This window comes from Zootoca vivipara, chromosome 3 (assembly GCF_965207765.1).
Source record: "Zootoca vivipara chromosome 3, rZooViv2.hap1.1, whole genome shotgun sequence".
NCBI lineage: Eukaryota > Metazoa > Chordata > Lepidosauria > Squamata > Lacertidae > Zootoca > Zootoca vivipara.
Window position 1 is genome coordinate 36,875,601 of NC_142586.1, and position 14,741 is coordinate 36,890,341.

Here is a 14,741-nt window from a genome sequence, read left to right on the forward strand (position 1 = left end):
TACACAGAATTTTTTAGTAGTCTATTGCAGCCTAGAAACGAAATCAGAGTACTGGTAGGCCCTGCTCCAACTTAAGGCGGCCTCTTGGTTACACCGGAGACATGAACAAGGGGATGGGAAATCTGTGGACGTTCCAGATGTTGTTGGACTACAAATCCCATCATACCTAAATATTGGCCATGCTTGCTGTGGCTGACAAGGGGTTGGAGTCATAAGAATATAAGGAGAGCTCTGCTGACTCAGACTAAGGACCCATCTAGTCCAGCGTCCTTTTCTCACAGTGACCAAATGGATGCTTATGTGAAACCATCAAGCAGGATCTAAGTGCACCAGTAGACTCCTCACTTGTGATTCTCAGCTGCTGGAGGTAGAACATAGTCACTGTGGCTAGGAGCCATTGATGTTCTTATACTCCAGGAGCCCAATAACATTTGGAGCTCCTCTTGGACATACTTGGGCAATGTGTCATGGACATTGCAGTAGAATGAGAGTGTGTCAGGAAGCAGTTGATAAAGCTTCAGGATCTTTTTGCCTTTAATACCCTGAAGCACTTGGTTCTTGGGCACACTTGGTAACTCACACATCATATATATGATAGGAGAAAGTACTTTGAGATGGTTTCCCAACTGTGCATTTGAAAAATAAGCTTTTTTAAACGGGCAAAACATTAGTTTGGAACAGTAACCAGAGTTTATTGTGCATGGTAGGGTGAGGAACCTCAAGCCTGGGGACCAAATGTGGCCCTTTAGTCTTCTCTGTCTGGCCCCCGGGACTCTCCCCAGCCCACAACCTCCTTGAGCTGCACCCCTCATCAGCCCTGCTTTGCACCTTCCATGAGTGTTTTTGCCTGGTTGAAATGTGTCCCTTATCTCTGACGATGCTTAGTGAATGAGATGATGCTTGCATGAAAGGATGGAGAGTTTGAAGAATATAGCTTGCTGTACAAATCAAAACACTTACATTTGTTGCTTTGCTCACATTTTCTCTACCTCTGCCTATCAATGGCATGGTTAGGGCAGCCTAGTTGGATGGGCAGGGTACAAATACAACAACGACAACAACAGTACTTTATTTTATTTATTTATTTATTATATGCCCACAGAAGGCTCCTCCGAAGGGGAGGTATGCCTCAGGCTGAAAAAGCTTCCCTACTCTTGGTGTATGGTAGTGCCACACTACTACACAAACACCAGGGACGTGGGTGGCACTGTGGTCTAAACCATTGAGCCTCTTGGGGTTGCCGATCAGGTCTGCAGTTTGAATCCCTGCAATGGGGTGAGCTCCCGTTGTCCTGCCCTAGCTCCTGCCAACCTAGCAGTTCAACAGCATGCCAGTGCAAGTAGATGAATAGGTACTACTGTGGCAGGAAGGCAAACGGTGTTTCCATGCGCTCTGGTTTTCATCACTGTGTTCTGATGCACCTGAAGTGGTTTTGTCCTGCTGGTCACATGACCCAGAAAGCTGTCTGCAGACAAATGGCGCCTCCCTTGGCTCTGAAAGCGAGATGAGCGCTGCAACCCCATAGTCGCTTTTGACTGGACATAACCATCCAGGGGTCCTTTACCTTTTACCTTTGCCTTACCATCTGGATCCATCTCAGAAACACCAAATTAGACAGAACATTTGCCAGATATTATAATTTTGTATAGGTTCCCATTTTGAGAATGGAAGCTTAGCCAGTTTAGAAAAAAAAACAACAGTAGACCAGACTTGGTTTAGAAATTATACACAGAAGGCATGCAATGTGAGTAACGCATTATAGCTTTGATGAGCAAAATGTGTGGAAATCAAGGGCAAGGGCACATCCTCAGCATTTCTGCATGCTAATAATTTTACAGCTCTCCACTAGTAACGCAGTACTCGGTTTTTTGAAAGCGTGGCTGTACTTAATCCCATTATTCTCCTGCAAACAGCTGAAACCTCTTCTGCTCCACAAGCTGTATTTTAAGTTGTTAACATAAAACAGAGGATAATGTTGCCTCAGCAAAAAAATAAAAAAAAATAAAAAGAAGCAATTGAATGGATCAGAAAACTATATTGTATTGGAATGATTTTGAAACAGAATAGCATGCTCAGTGCTCCTAGCTGTCTTGTAGATATTTGAATAGCTTCTTTTCACAGTGGAACAATCAAGTGTAAATGTAACTGACCTTGTTTTCTTGGCTACTAGTCAATATCATAAAACATACTGTGCTGTTGTGGACAGCTTCAAGTCAACTCAGATGAATTATTGAGCATTGAATGGTGTTTTGTTGTTGTTGTTAAATTGCAAACAGCTTCACACAGTCACAGAAACTGTGCGAGTAAACACTTGGATCTGGAACTCTGCAGGACAAAGCATCATCTTGATTAGGAGTGTTTTGTGGTTTTCTTTATGTACCTTTTTGGACCCTTCAGTTGCAAATAAAATAAATTTCCATCAACCGTAAGGTTGGTCAGGGAGGCTGCTGTTGTTCCTGTCTTTACTTTTCAGTAGATGCCCAACGTAGATGACACTGAGTCATGATGCCATGCCATTCTTTGGGGCACTGTTGTGGGGGGGGGAGATGGTTCTTTCTTCACAACATAGACATTCCTATTGGGTTCTGTTGGAAGATGAAGAGCAGGGTTGCATAAACGCTGAACATTTAAAGCAGCCCTCCAAACAATCCTGGAAACGTAAGCTTGCCCCTCACAGAGATACAATTCCCAGCACCCTTAACAAACTACAGCTCCCGGGATTTTTGGAGTGGGGAAAGGAATGCACTTCAAATATGCTCTAAATCAGGCATCCCCAAACTTTGGCCCTCCAGATGTTTTGGACTACAATTCCCATAATCCCTGACCACTGGTCCTGTCAGCTAGGGATCATGGGAGTTGTAGGCCAAAACATCTGGAGGGCCGCAGTTTGGGGATGCCTGCTCTAAATTTATGTGGCTTAAGCCACAACCAGGCTGTCTGAACCATAGCTGCCAAGTCTCCCGTTTTTCGTGGGGAAACCCCATAGTTTAAACCGTTTCCCGCTGGCAGCCCGGATTGGAAAAAATCCCGTAAATCCCCCGGATTTCTTACCTGACAGGGAGGCTCCATTTTGGGTGCTGGCGCCGCCGGATTTCTGGTGCCCATACATGGGTAGCGCAGCACCGGAAGTCGCTTCTACGCGACATGCGTAGAAGCGACTTCCGGTGCCGCGCTACCCATGTATGGGCACCAGAAATCGGTGCCGGCACCGGAAGTTGCTTGTGTCCAGACATGCATAGAAGTGACTTCCGGTGCCACGCCACTGTTGATCCTGCATTTTTCAGCGGGAGACTTGGCAGCTATGGTCTGAACAGCCCCAATGGTGCTCATATTGGCAACAAATGATTCTTTGGGTCAAGAGAGAGATGGCTGGGAGAGAGAAAGATAACACCTGTTGCCTCATCAGTAAGGAACACCCCCCCCCCAAAAAAATGTTTATTGTAATTTTGGTAAGCCCCTGAAGACGATTCTTCTCTTTGGGGGTGATTTCACCCATTACTGCCTGCCCCCCCGACAAATACTTTGGGCCAGCACAAATAGTTACTAGATTCTAGAAATGTAGGATGGGTGTAACTTGGGCTGTTTTTAAGGAGTTTTCTAAGTCTTTGATGCTAACTGCTTTTTTGTATGTTCTTATATTCTTGTTTTGCTATGTTATTATGAAATTGCTTTTGTAGTGTTTGTTTGAAAGGCATACCTGTTTCTTTGTTGTAAGCCGCTTTGAGCATGATTTTTCTTTGTGTGTGGAAAAGTGGCATACAAACAAATGAATGAATGAATGAACTGTCAATAAATCCACTCTAACTGCTTCAGTCCTTTTCTTTGGATTTGTAGGTTTTGGCATGATATGTGGCCATAATAACAAAAGGCTATTGCAGGCTGCTTGCTACCCTTATATACCGAATGTTTAGTGATGCCTCTTTTTACGCAGGATGTTACAGAGCTTTCTGTTGTTGTGAGTATTTTAACAGGGAGCATTTTGTCCGCCAATATTATGGCACATTTCCACAGACAGAGTGGAAAAATATAGAAATTTGTGTTTTTAAAGGTACAAAGTGGCCCTTCATCTGGGCGGTCATGAGTTGCCTAGCAACCAATTGGCTTCCCCTTTCAATGTAAAAATTCAGAAGCTTTCTGACATCAAATTACCATTCCGATAATGCCTGCCTGAGTCTCCCTCACACAGTTGTATAGCAGGCAGAAATGTAAGACATGCAGCCATCATGCTAATAGGAAAGCATTTTTGTCCTCCTCTCCTCAGTGGAAGGAAGCCAAAGTCTTGTGACATACTTTCAAAGTGAAGCTCTCAGTATATCTGCAGCTTCAATTGTATCGTTTCACTCTTCAGACGTTTCTGCAGACTTCAAACTTTTCAACTTTCAGGGTCACCTCTGATGTTACTTTACCTCAGGGGTCGGCAACCTGTTTCGAGCCCACGGACAGATTTGCAGAGCAGGGAAACTGCCGTGATTGCCACATTCACACACCACGACCAACCTACGCTATGGGCTGAAACAGAAAGCTTCTTTCGGACTTAATTTCAGCAAGGGGTGGGGTGGGGTAGATGCACTGTGGGTGGCAGGGAAGGTACATTGAACTCTGAGAATGCCTCTTGCTTGTCTGAATTGAGAACAGAGAGGAATCAACAACTGTGCATGGAAACTTGCCTACTGTATAAAGGCAAAATTTACATTGGTTCCTCCACCCTCTTTTGCCTCTGTTCCCCCTTACCAGTGGCCCTCACACAGTTTCCCAGAAGAGAATGTGGCCCTCAAGTTGAAAATGGCTCCCCATACCTTTGATGTCTTACAGAAGGGCAGGGTATTAAGAATGGCCCCCGCCCCCCGCTTTTTTCTAAAAAGCGGCTATCTCTGCAAATTGATTAACATGGATTAGAGATCATGGAAATTGCCTTCTCTAACCTTGGTGCAACCCATTTGCCTAACACCGTTAAATTTAATTTTGAGAACTTCACCCTTGATCCAGAATCGCATCCTCCTCTGAGGTTCAATTCGGGTTAACTGCTGTAAATTAAATAATGGAAGTCCCATCCACGGAGAAGTCTTCTGATGCAAGCTGCATTGAAGTCAATGGGATCTGCACCATCAAAATGACTAGATTGTGAGGCTGACAGATTAATTAACTCAGTAGTGAACTCCATAGAAACAAGGTCCTGATAGGCTTAACCTCTATTACTCTTCTCCAACCATCTTCTGTACTTTGGAAGCAATTCTAAGGAATGTGTACCATCTAATCTGTGCCATCGTTGTTGGTGGGTGGACAAATGCCATTAGGAATGACAAAACTATCAAGCCTTCCATGGTTCCTTCCATTTTAAGTCTAAACAATTGCTTGCAGCAGCTGAGAAGGACTAAAAAAACAAGGACAAAATGCCCTCACCCAACATTTCACAGAAAGGCTTCTCTGAGGGAAAAAGTTCTTGCTTTTCCAGTTATAATTAGATTAGATCAGTCACCCTGTTAACATTTATATATATAAATACGTATACATAGCCACTCTGGTTCTGTGAACAAAGAGTGACTATGCAGAAGTTCTGTCATACTGCAAGTTCTTCATATGTGGCTGTGTGGAACAGGAGTTGCATGACATTTCTGTTATTGCCTCCTCCCTCACTTGCCCCACTGTATTCTTATCTCTGTTTATCAGTAGAGAAGTATTGGTTTTGGTCTGGGGACCTGCTATTCCCCCATCAGTTCTGAGCTGGAACAGGCAATTACTGTACTTACGGCGGTGAGATGGGAACAAGAAACCCATTACAGTTGTACCGTGGTTTCCGAACAGCTTAGTTCTTGAACGTTTTGGCTCCTGAACACCGCAAACACGGAAGTGACTGTTCTGGTTTGCAGGGGCAGAGAAAGGGGTATGTGGTGCAGGCATGCCGCCCCGGGTGTCACCACTGGGTGTGTGTGACAAAATGCCAGGCGGCACTCACCGTGGGGCCTGTAGTGTGCCCGAGCCACACATCTCTCCTGGGAGTGACGCGGTGGCTTGGGTGCCCACAGGCTCCACACTGTGCCAAACAGTCTGCCCGCCACCTCCCCCTCAGCTGTAGGGTGGCTGAGTGGGAGGAGGCAGGCAGGCTCCTCAGAGGCCCCATGGAGCATCCTGCCCTGGCCCGCCCTGCCCCGCGGGTGGCTGGCAGCGCCCCTACGGACGGCTAGCCCCGCCCCCGCAGGTGCAGTGCATGCGTGCCGCCCCAGGCACCCAATCGGCTTGCTCTGCCACTGCCAGTTTGCAAACTATTTTTGGAAGCTGAATGTCTGATGGGGCTTCTGGGGATTCCAATGGGCTGCAGGAGCTTCCTGCAGCCAATCAGAAGCTGCGCTTTGGTTTCAGAACATTTTGGAAGTCAAACAGACTTCTGGAACGGATTCCGCTCGACTTCCACGGTACGACTGTATATTTTATTTTCAACTCAGCTACGTACACCACCTCTCTGAGGCACAACTTCCTCATCTTTTTGAGTATTTAAAGCAGGGGTAGGGGATCTTCTTCTTCTAAAAAAAGTCTAAAGGCCTCATTCTCTTGCGTATAGCCTTCCATGACTACATGCATCTTGTATGTTATTTTCAGTAATTTATGTACATATTTATGCGGGATGAGCGCTGCACCCCATAGTTGCCTTTGATTGGACTCAAAACCCTCCAGGGGTCATTTACTTTTACCTTACCTAGTATATACATTTTTGTACATCTTAGCTGGAGAACTGCATTGCAAAATACGAAGTAACAATGCCATCCTATGAATGCTTAATCAAAAAATATGTCTCAGTGATTAAATGGGACTTAACTCCCTAAGGAAATGTTCAGAGGATTTGAACCTAAGTCTGGACCTCTTCAGCTGTTCAGAATTTGTTTCAGGGGGAGGCATAGGTCCATGCAATTCGATCCTGCCCCTACACCCTTCCCTTCCCACAATGAACAGGCTTACAACCCTCCCCACAATTTTGAACCCATTGTGATGCTGTTCTAGTCCATTGTCTGCATTCTGTAGGCATTTTAGACACTCTTTTTACATAAAATACACATCTTTCACTGCTTTTCAATGCCCTCAATATTAAAGTGCACAATAACTGTTCAGAAGGTGGACCAAACAAATTCCTCCCCAATTCCTAGCCCTAGTTTCTATACCTTTAACAGGGCATCTGAGGCTTATGACTATCAGCTGTAATTTCAGTATTTCATAAATATAATTGTAAGCCTTATACAATTTGAATATTTCATGAAATACCTTCAAGGGCTTATATTCGACTCTTGAGGACCTCAAAGAACTGTGTGAAACATAGCATGGCCTCCAAACAGTAAAGTAACCAATATGTAGAAACTGTTCTCCTCTCACTATTCGATCTTCACATTGTGCGCCGTGAGGCAATTTTTCATTTCTATGACTAAGTGCACATGAAATTAAAGGAATGCAAAGGTTGTATCCTGTTTGCATAGCAATTCTGGGAAATGTCTGCTGTTTCACCAGCTTAGCTTGACAACTCAGATAATAAAGCTGACCATGCATAGATGTCTTCTCCACTATTGCTATCACTGGCCATTCAACCTTGAATGGACTCTTCCTGCCCCTGACACATCAGTCAATGTTAATTCAAGATATAGCTTTATCTTCTTTACTTGCCTGCCAAGAACTGTTTTTCGCTCTGATTACAATTCCTGCTCCAGCTCCCTAGAGAGTTAAGATATGTCAATAGTGCCAGCCCAAGATGCTTTGTGCAGTCTGCATTAGGACCAAACTAAAAAGTCTTGCTGAACCATTTAGACACCAATTTCCACCTTCATTTGCACCCAGTGCCCCATCTCACGGTGCCTGCTAAACTGTACTGTGCTCCATTGCATATGACGACAACAACAACAACAACAACAAAACAACAACAACAATATCGTTTCCCCCAGCCTTTCACCTTGAGGTCCCAGGGCAAGTTACAACAACGTTAAAATATAGTATTGAAAATAGTTTAAATACATAGTATTAAAAAGAATAGGGTGGGTCATAAAATATATATCTCAGGTTTTAAAGAGGTTCACCTTCAGAAAACAGTGGAATTTATATAATGTAAGTGTCACGTGCACCTCTGTGGAAATTGAACCCCACAACTCAGAGGCTGCTAAAGAAAATGTCCTCTCTGGGGCCACCACCCCCTGAACTTCTGAGGGTGGTGGAATTGCTAAAAGGCTCTCCTCTGCTAACAGCCAAGCGGTTCTGTAGGAAAGGAGGTAGTCTTTTGGATATTTAGACCATATTTTGGATGGTCTAAGTCACTTACGGCTTTAAAGACTAATGTGAGCACATTGAATTGGGGCAACCAGTACAGCTGTTCTAAAACACAAAATATGTAAGTTCTAAAGGGAACCACAGTAAACAGTGGCAACAGGGGACTTATTCTCTTTTCTGTGAGTTTAATAGCTGGAAATAGTAGTATAGCTTTGACAGATCAAAATACGGCCATCAGCGCCCCCAAGCACTTGCCAGTCATCTTATTAGAAGTTTAACATTATATTAGAAGCTCAGCCTGGAACAAGCACTATTTATGTAAGCATCCTTTCCCAGAAAACATTTAATCCAATATAAATCAGGCTGGGGAAAGGGGAACCAATTATTTGTGAGGTTTTTGCATGTGGGAGTTAGGGCAGGAGGGGGGGGGGGAATCTCACACTGTGGGCCTTTTGGTCATCCATGTACCCCCACTCCAGACATTTTATTATTTGAACAGGAATAATTAGTATTTTGCTTGGTTTTGAACAACTAGCAGAAACTATTAATTAACTGAAGCTGACTGGCTTTGGTTGTGATCACCATTGTAGGGAACAAATTGACTAAATTAATAAGACCGGGAGAAGAGAGTCAGCAAAAAAAATGAAGCCTATGTCAAATTCTCTCTCTCTTTTAATATAGGAAAAGTAAGCACAGGTGGTCTGCTCATTTTTGTTACTGTCCCAAGGCTGAATAAAGATTTGAACCCAGCTGACCTCGTTTAAGGCTAACAATGCACTCACTGCATCAGCTTTCCCCAAAACTGGTGCACTCCAGATGTTTTGCTCTACAACTCCTATCACTGCAGCCAGGATGGCCAATGGTCTGGGATTATGGAAGCTGGAGCCCAACAACAGCCAGAAGACTACAATGCACCATAACGGCATGCATGATTCTGGTTTGGAGGATTGGAGACGAGTCCTCTTTTTCTCAGAGTGAGGTCTCCAAACCCAGATTACAGACTACCAATCCTGGTTTGCAGGGCTTGTAGTCAGTTCGTAGAATGGTAGAGTTCGAAGGGAACTCAAGAGTCATCTAGTCCAACTTTCAGTAATGCAAGAATCTAAACTAAAGCATCCATGACAGAATGGTTGTAATGCAGGCATCCCCAAACTTCGGCCCTCCAGGTGTTTTGGACTACAATTCCCATCTTCCCCAACCACTGGTCCTGTTAGCTAGGGATCATGGGAGTTGTAGGCCAAAACATCTGGGGGGCCACAGCTTGGGGATGCCTGATGTAATGCAATTTGCATGGTCCCTGGATGGTCCCTGTGGGAACTAAAGGCTGCACAAAGGTAAGAATCCCATCTGTTTCCTCACCCACTTTTGCACATGGCCTTTAGGCTGAGAATGGTTCCCCACCTTTGCTGTGTCTTTTTATGATTTTCTGTTTTATGAATCGCCTGCTTGGCACAAGTCTCAAGGCAACTAACATGAAATCAACTAAATGTAGCTTTAGAAACAGTAGAAAACATGACAACTAAAGAGAGGTTTTAAAAACAATGCAGAATAAACACCTAAGGCAGGGACCTTTTCATTCAGCAAAAAATTCTTGTCAAAACAAAAAGTCTTCAACTGTATCCACAAAGTACAAATAGCAGGTGCCAGTCATATCTCAACAGAGCTGTTTCCGGCAGAATGGGGGCAGCCACATTGAAAGCCCTGCTTTGAGTTACTAAGGAGCAGGCATCTGGAACTTCAAAGAGAATCTCTTCTGCAGGATGTAGGCATCCATGTATTTGGAGACTGAACTGACTGATCCCACTTTACACACTGAGATAAGGGTGAAAATGGGCACATACAGTGGTGCACACATACTGTAGCTCCTCTACGTGACTGGGAACCCTGTTCGCCCAGCGTTCCTGATCACATGGAAGGATCGACATATGTGTCACACTCTACATGTAGAAGAAGTCCAAATGTCACCTTCACAACCACATCTTAAGGCCAAGTCCATCCAGCAAGATCGTGCTTCCTCCCATGTGTAGAGTGGACATGTAGAGCATTCAAGGGCAGAGAGCTATTGTTTCTGGCTTGCATTAAATCATAGAGATGTGGCTTATGGTGCTATTCTCTTTACTATTTACTGGTAATGTAGCTCTCTCCCTCCTAGCATAAAGGAATTTTAACTTTTGCTCGCATCTGCTACAGTACTGGGTCATGTGTGTAACCCCAGCTGGAGTTAACAGCTTAATTGCTATAACCTCACTGCTATTTCAGAGTTCAAGTACAGTACCTTCTGAAATGAAAACACTCTCACTTTGCATTATATTTTCAATCTCTCATACTAGAATTCATCCTCCTACCTGGTTAAAGGGAATTATTACTATAATAAATTAATCATAATTCTCTTCCAATTTGCACAGAGAATTTTTATCATAGTATTGTGCTCCTGCAAAGTAATCATACTACTAGGTAATTTGCATTGTATTTGATCGTCTAATACAGACTTCCATAACAGCCACTTCAGTTTAGTGATTTATAGATAAATCACTCCTGTAGTCTTGTTCTGATTCTCCTGTTAAATGACATTAGATTAGGACTTGTTCCCTCATTATCATGGGGCATAGCTTCCTAAATAAGAAAGAGGTCTTGCAACTGGAAAAACACTTAGCTTAGACTTACTATGTCCTAGGACCTAGGTTGAGAAAGCTCAAAGGTCACAGACAGATTTTAAGAGCTCTTCTGTAAGCTCTGTGTCCTAACTTGACATCGGGATAATGAAGAGGGAATTCTGCATTGATCTAATTGCAACAAGACTAAGGTCATATCCCCACCATACATTTAAAGCACATGGCTTCTACCAAAGGATCCTGGGGCCTGTTGTTTCACCCTTGCAGAGCTACCATTCCAAGCACCCTTAACAAACTACAGTTCCCAGGATCCTTTGAGGAAAACAATGTGCTTTAAATGTATGGTGAGGGAGTGACCGAAGGTAAAGAGACAACTCCTAAGAGGAATGTAGCCAACAGTCATGTTGGTAGAACATGAGATTCTTAATCTCAGAGTTGTGGGTTCAAGCCCTATGCTGGGCAAAAGATTCTTGCATTGCAGGGAATTGGGCTAGATGGCCCTCACGGTCCCAACTCTACAATGCACCAAATATTCTATGATTACCTGGTTGCAATACACACAATAAGGCAAGCCAAGATTGTGATTTCTCCTGAGACTGAGAGCTTGCTTGGGAGATAGACACTATCCTGTAAGAAACACAGATCTTTGCCACATTTATTTACAAGGTGGCAGTGGAAACTCTGTCAAGATTTATATGGAAAAATTAACTACACCAAATATTTTTTGGACATTTTCTTATTGGACACAAAGGAGCCATGAGAGAAACAGTGGTTTCTTGTGGTTGCAGCTCAACCTCTTGAACAGACTAATAAACATGGTCTTTATAGACCAAAGACAAGATCTGGTGAATGCTTTTTAAAGTCCTGCTGATGTCAAAAGCAACTGTAAAGCAGGTGTTTATTTTTATCGCTTTGGAATATGTGGGAAATACATGTGTTTACAAGCAGCTGCATTATGCCCATAATTTTTTGTAGATCAGCTTAACACAGACACCTCTCTTTGTGGGATTTGTTTGCAACCAAATGAAAGAATTGTACTGCTGCTGGCACCCAACCCAATTAGAATTTTGTCACTGAAATTTAAATTCAGAAATACAAATGAAGGGCATGATAATTTCTGGTGTATCTTTGGGATTTCAGACATTGCATATTTTTCCAGGGGTGGTGGGGAGGAACGTCAACATTCAGCATGTGAAATATTAACGATACTGATGAAATTTCAGGCATCCACTGTAACTTGGATAACAAAGTTGGATGCACAGTGAAACTTGCCTTCTTTACAAATCCTTTATTTCTAAGATTTCCAGCAAGAACTCTATAATCTTTATTATTGCTAAGTTGTTAGAACTTCAGACAACTCTCCAGAAGGCCTATGCCTAATGCCCAATATACACCAGGGAACTAAGGGCATTTAAAATCACAATTCAACATTCATTGCTAGAAAACAAAACAAAACAAAAATACCTATCAAGGGAAATCATTTTCACAGCAACTAGCATACTGCAAAATACTTGGAGAAGACGGCAATTTGCCTTTTGTTTCCTTTTTAACGTGTGGAATTATATTGGAAGGGTGTCTTCTGTTTGAATAATATAACCCTGAATGCAATAGTTCAAAATTGCTTCCCTAATAGTGTGACATCTAATGAGTTCATTAAACTCAAAATTATATGTAATATTTATGGATGTTATTGTCAATGAACCAAAACAACTAGCATTAAAATCATGGAGCCATAAACTGTTATAATGAATAGTGATTGCTGGAAGGTGAGTTATCTGTGCTCTGATCCATTTATAAAACTGCAATATATTCATAAGAAAAGAACAGTTCACTTCACTGTTTCAGAAGGGAATTGAGCAGCAGCACAGAAGGCTTAGTAGCAAAAATTCCCCATAATAAATGTATAATGCTCAAATGCTAAATAGAAATGCTTTAAATTAAAATCTTTCTCTGAAGGTTAATTGCAATATAACATTTTCTCTTTTATGAACAATTAAGTAATTGTGAAATGTGTGCATGTAATTTCAATGTCATTGTCTTCCACCACCAGTTGATATGGGGGAAACTGGGTATAGAGTATAACTTATTCAAAACGTAGCACCTTTGCCTTTTAGCATCCATGCACTAATAATGATGCTTTTCCAAACATATATACAGAGGCCAATGACTGACATATCAATTCCACCTGAAGTATTCTGGAGCATCATGGCTTCACTTTGCAAAAGTTTTCAGGGGGCTGTAAAGAATGCAGGAAGTTTCATTTGCTATAAGTAGGATCCAGGCTAACTGTTGGGCAGAATTCTGCCAACAGTACTCTCCTGCTAGAGGAAATGGGGAGATTATTTTGGGCGATGTTACCCCTTTCCCCTTTCCTTATTTTTCTCATCCTTTCCTAAGACTACCTTTCCAATTTCTGCTTTGCTTCATTCAGTGCAATATTATTTCCATCCCCATACACCAGAGAAGCACAGAGACCCCAAACACCAGCAGTCTTTGTGTTGTACTTGGGGGGAAAGCACTGTGTGCATGCTTAGGACCAAGTTTCTGCTACCTTTCACCCCCTGTTTGTCTGAAGAAAGGATGGTAGGGTGACAGCCTCTCAGCTGCCTGCTTGCCTTTCTCTGCAGGTGCTTAAAGGAAGTTGCCGAACCTTTTCTCCTCTGCTTCAGACATTAGGGACAACAATGCTGCTAATAAGTGGTGATATTGTTGCATTTGCACTTTCTGAAAATGTTTCGTGTCTGCTATTGGCTCTCTTAATTATATAGGACAGGAGTAGCTAACCTCTGGCCCTACAACTGTTCCTGTGTCATAGCTACCATAATCTCTGCCTATTAGCTATGCTGTCTGAGGTTGATGGAAGTTGGGACTGCAAAAACATCTGCAGGATCAGAGATTTCCCACTGCTGATAGAGTTGTTATATACATTTGTGTCAGTTACTCTGTCCTGTGATTGTGTGTGTATGTGCAAGAGAGCTTTAGTTGCAGTTTATCTGTGAATTTGTTTGATCTTCTGTCATCTCCCTAGATCATTGGGCAATGTTCACAGAATGATCGACGCAAAAGGATTGCCTGCAGACTTCTTCTGTAGTCTCCTTCTACCCTGCTGGTACTCTTTTGTACCGCACTGGGAAACAAGGTGAATTGCTTGTTTTTTCCTTCTACCTTGATTCCAAACTAAATGGTTGCCTGAGGGGTTCCTTGAATATTTCATTTGCCATCTTCATCCAGACTTCTACAGTGCAGCATCTTGTTGCCGGTTCATTTATTGTTTCTTTTGTATTTGTAGTAATCACACCAATTTTATACTGTACACCTGTGAAAATGTCTTGTGACACCCCCCCCCCCCGGAGCTCTCCTATAGAAACCTCTCTACGTTCAATGCAACAACTGGAAGGAAATGTGGAATCCATGTGGATGCTTCTTCCACCATATCACATGGGCCCTATATCGACAGAATGACTGCTGCTGGGCTGTTATCTCTCTCTAGAATAGACGGTTGGGTATCATTGCTGTTGGCTATCTTGAAAGATCTCTAATAGCACTGACTGCTGTGCCTATTAGCGTCTGCACATTCTCCCTTAGAATCCTGGCAACACCTGAAAGTTTATTATATATGCAGTTTCTCCCATTGCAAATGTTACTTGATCTGAAAGGATTGCAGCCAAGGCCAAACCCCTCATGCTTATCAGCCACAGATAGGTTTCCTAATAGCCCCAGATCTTCTGGCTTCCCCAGACTAATGCTACTGGTGTGTTCTTCCCTTGCTTAATTTGCATGTGGCGACTCTTCTCTAGGCTACTTGTGGAGAATGACAGTGTGACTAATAACTAGCTTCTAATGAGCAAGTCTTCAATGCAGGCATGCATGGTTGATTCTACTGTACCTTCT